We start from the raw sequence: 5,272 nt of genomic DNA, 5'->3' as shown, positions 1-5,272 counted from the left end.
AGAAATAAATCACAAATATCATCACTTTAGCCACTACTAAGCATAACTTAAGCATCATTAGGTGTAGGAGTATGTTCAATCATCACTTACCTAGTATACAAGAGAAGAGGAGTTGTAGACCACCTTAGCTCTTCCAAAAACTTCACCAAACTCACCACTAACACCAAATAGAAAGGTTGTATGGAGTAGAAACTAGTTTAGGCAATTGGTTTGGATGATTTGAGCTAGTTGAAAGCTTGAAGTTTGAAGAAGTTTTCTTCCTTCTTGGCAAGAGAGAGGGCCGGCTATGGAGGAGGTAAGAAATGGTAATTTTTGTGCAATTTTTAAGATATTTAACCATTTTGGTCAAAAGTCAAAAACATGAATAGTAAATCATAAAGTATAACCAATAAGAGAGTGACACTTGTCACCTCTTAAATGCATTCTTATCTTTCTTTTTCCTCTCCCATCAATCAAATCCCACTCTCTACTTATCTCTTAACACCCGATAAATTTCACACAGTATCCGAAACTTAACCTTATTGGCCGAATTTTTCCGAACTTTTCGCACTAGTGGGTCCCACGTCCAATATATATTCTTAATTTCTCAAAATCTCACCGATACTAGAAAAATCATCTAAAAACTATATTTACTCATAAAAATTATCTGGGGAACTTTTATAATAAAGAAAATGTGGAAAAAGGCGGGCGATAAATAAAACTCCACTTAAGCTTTCTAATATAGTAACACTAGAGGTTTGCTAATCATTCAAACTTACTAAACCTTTGTAATTAAAACAAATCCTATATTTACCTATGTCAAGGCACACACTAGAATACCGAATATAAATTATAGCTTGAACCTTATAATCATAATACGTAAACTAGGATTTTCAAGCTCAACCGAATTAGGGTTTCCTTCCTAGCCATAAAACCCTGTTTTTTTCTATACCGAATATCAAATAACCCTAATATCGACTTACGAACGGACTGGGGCCTCACAATCTCCCCCACTTAGGACAATTTCATCCTCAAAATTAATTCGTTGGTCAAAGCGTACCTTCAAAACCTGCCGAAGGGTCAATCGCCTCCTGTTGACCCATTGCATACACTCTTGCTGGCCCTTTAGGTCGATTGTCCCCTGCATTTGACGGCTTAGTTGTGGTCCCTTCAGTCGGTGGCTTAAATCCTTCCTTTTTCATCTTAGGACACCGGGCAATCAGGTGTTCGGTGCTACCACATTTGAAGCATTTGCGTACCGAACTATTCTTCCAGCAATTGTCATCGGTGTGATTGCCCCCACAGAAACCACAGGTTGACTTGGCGACTGTACTTGCCCCTCCACGCTGGACACTCCTCGGCCCCTCTTGCACTACCTGACCCCGCACAAAGTTATTCGGGGTCCCTGCAGGTCGTGGACCATCCGTACCTTTATTTATCTTGGCAGGTGGCTCGTTTCGCGAGCTTGTCCGACCATGGAATCATTTGAGCTAGGTTGCCTCCTTTTCCGATCATGGAAGGCTTTAACCTGTCCCCTCGCAGTCTCAATCCGCTGTGCCTTTTCTAGCGCTTGGCTAAACGTGTTCAACTGAGCAGCTGCTAGCGATTCCTGGATTTCCACATTTAAATCTTGAACGAATCGACGGATTCGTTTCTGCTCCGTTAACACCAGCTCTGGGGCAAAGCGAGAAAGTTTAGTGAACTGAGTTTCGTACTCCGCCACGCTAGATGCACCTTGACGCAGGCGGATAAAATCATCTTCCCGTTTCTCTTGCACGATGGGCGGCAAATACTTCTCATTAAATTCTCGGGTAAAATTGATCCAGGTCCAGGGGGTTTGTTCGCGCTCCCACTTAGTTTTAATCACGTTCCACCAGGCTCGAGCGGCTCCTTCAAACTGAAACACAGCAAAAGATATCTGCCGCTCTTCCGAATACCTAAGCGCGGCAAATATATCGAGCATACGGTCCATCCAGGTTTCTGCTAAATTGGCATTAGGTCCTCCTATGAACTTAGGAGGCGCAAACTTTTGGAACCGTTCTAAGGCACGGTCCTCACCCTCATGATTGCCCGGATTATTTTCCGGGTTTCCAGCAGCATTCCCATAGCCCTGACCCTGTTGGTTAACCATACGTTCCATCAAGTCAGCCATTCGCTGGATGGCTGTAGCTACTTGGTCCGGCTCTTGTTCATGTTCCATTTCAGGGCTTCGTCCTCGCCCTCTACCTCTACCTCGAGTACCGGAGGCCATTTAAATGCCAAAAGTCTATGGACCCAAGCATAACGTGTATTTAGTATTCAAACTAGAAACAAAACAAAAACACAAAACAGATACACGAAAGGCACGCAAAGGATAGGTGCAAAAGATAATACTCGAATATACACATTTATTTACAAAGTCACACCAAAAGATATACAAATTACCCGACCTCCAGTCGGGTGAAAACCCAGTATACACACGAGCACTCCGGCTCCAAAAATCTAGTCAGCCAACCAGATAACAAAAGAAATTAGCCAGGCCAGTTCTAACAAAAGTCATACACTAGCTAAACAAAAGTACAAAAGCGACCCTAATCGCCTCCCCTAGGGCCCAGGTTCCCAACGGAACCTAACGTGTCCACCTCGTGCATCCTCTCTGGACCGGTGGCCCGTGGCGGTGCCTCTGCGGCTAGATCTAGTAGGAGCTCGCAGTCGACCGACATACTCCGAGCCCTATCCCTCAGCTGCCTCTTCATAGCGAAGAGGTGCTGGTGTGTGTCCTGAAGCTGACGGTGCAAAGCATCCGTCCTCTCCCTCTCCTCTCGGAGACCCTGCTCCAAGTCCCTAATACGCATCGCCTGCCCGAGGCCACCCTCTCTAGCCTCGTCTAGCTGTCTAAGCAGGCTACGTCGCTCATTGTCCACAGCCAGGACGACCTCGTCAGGGTAACAGTATGTGTACCAACATCCACAAGGTCGGTGCGCCACCTGACCAAAAGGGGAGTATAAAGTGTAAGGCTCTCCAGGTCTCTGCCGATAGCGGATCGCCCGCTTACGCAGCACTCGATCCTTTATGCCTCTCGTGCTCGGAAATCTCGGTCCCACGCCACTGGGTCCCGCACCACTCGAACCGCCCGGATACGTACCTACAAAATATTAAGTCGTCAGTCAACCAGCATTTCAGCTTAAAAGATATCATTCAACTTAAATTGGTCAAATATGCCTAGTGCCTATCGCGTATGTCCCACTTGCCCAAGTCCTCTAACCTAGGCGCTCTGATACCACCTGTGACGACCCCATTTCTCCCAAGGGCGAACCCAAGGGTATCGGCGGGCCGCATGCCTAGCTCGCGCCAGGACTCAAAACTTAAAGCAATAAAACGAGATAGATCGAAAGAGCACTATATACAATATATACAATCCCAAAAGTTATATTTACATCTTCAAAAGTCTCGAGTCAAACCACTCTAATACACTATAACCACAACCAACAGAAGATAGACCCTAAGAAGGGTTCTTATACAAACCACCAAAACAAAAACAAACATTCTAACTGATCAACTATTACAAGCCAATCTAACTATACTAGTGTACGAGCCAAAAGTCCCCGCGTCGGCCCCTGCTAAGGAAAACAAAAGGAAATGGGTAAGCTATATGCTTAGTAAGTAAACAGGGGCGAAAGCATAAATTTCACGTAACAGTTACACAGTAAGAGTAAAGCAAAAGCAGAAAAGTAACATCACATAATAAGAATACAGGTGGCTCCAAAGCCAATTCATATGCCATGCGTGATCTCCTGCCGACACTCCGTCGACCACACTCAATGGTCCGTAGAACTTCACTTGTACACCCACCGACACCTTATCACCCTCACTGGCCAGTCACCTCACAAACTTGCCCGGGCGAACGAAATCACAAACTTGAGCTTGAGTCACAAGCTCGGGTCACAAACTTGGTCACCTTCTCGGTGAACCGGATTCACAAAATTGGTTCATAACATGAACCTACAAACTTGGTGACCTCAGACTAAGTTGGACTGACTTCGACCAAGCCCTAACCGGCTCGAATAATCCAAACAGGTCTTAGATCGGGCCCATGAACTCACAAACTTTGCAAACTTCACAAACTTTACTCGAAAGTCGCCCCGAGCCATAAGCTCAAGGGTTTTGGTTCCAAAAGGTTCATATACATATGCCAAGTACAATTATACATTCAAATTAGGGTTTAGGTCGAGTGCGATAAAGTACACCCTCGCCTAAGTACCCTTTTCACATATCTCAAACACATAGCAAAGAAAACACACCAAACTGGCCTGAATACTTACTCAGAAACTAAAATAGCAAAAGTACGAAGTCGGATCGAAATGAACAGCTAGTAGTGGGCCCCACCAGTTCCGCCCAGCTCACCACCGTCTGAAATAGAAGATTGTGTCACATAATATCGCAAACGGCTACTATCGTGCCTAAAACAAGCAAAACAGCAAAACGACACGCGCGCACGTAAATATGACGAACGGAAACTGAAACGGCCGTTAGCGGAAATGGCAGATTTGACACTCATTTTTAGTTTACTCATAAGTTGAGCTACGAATATCGGATTAAGGCGTATGAGATGCCATATCGAAGCTTAAAGGATGAACAACAACTGTTATGAAGACATCCAGAACTGAAACTGGAGGTTTCAGTCCCAAATGAACCAAACACAATCACTTACGAAATCTGGCCAATGCACAAATGGTCAGTTTTGAGTGCAAACTGTTTTCTATACTACACATGGTCAAAAGAGCTGAAAATTGGCAGTTAGATGGTTCATTCCAAATGGAACAACTTTCATGAAGGTCGGCAATCCAAATCCGGAACGGAAATTGGTCATCAGGACCAAAACCGATCTGACCAGAAAATGGTCATTTTCACGGGCAAGCATTGTTTGCTCGGCTATATCTCAGGTTTTATAAATCCGATTCATGAAATTCCAAGGGCGTTAGAAAGCTCTGATATAGGGCTATAAGTTTGGTGTTTTGGTCGCAAGGCCAAACAGCTTGTAACCCAGTCAAATGTGAAGCCAAAAATTCCAGTCATAAACTTTCCAAAAAACGTAACAGAATTTGACTGTCAAAACAGGTCTGAGTATTTCATTTATAGCTCAGGATATACTAATCCGTTTAACCTGAAAATTTACAGGAATATCTAGGACTTAAGGGGCTACAATGTTGAAGAAGGAAACTTTGTCCAATTGTGAATGTAACAAGGTCAAAAATGCAAGACACTATACAAGAATCGCAAAACAGGATCACAAACCGTATTTGACCTCAATATG

The sequence above is a fragment of the Coffea arabica genome, chromosome 3c (assembly GCF_036785885.1).
Source record: "Coffea arabica cultivar ET-39 chromosome 3c, Coffea Arabica ET-39 HiFi, whole genome shotgun sequence".
Classification (NCBI taxonomy): Eukaryota; Viridiplantae; Streptophyta; class Magnoliopsida; order Gentianales; family Rubiaceae; genus Coffea; species Coffea arabica.
Note: the sequence above shows the minus strand (reverse complement) of the source record.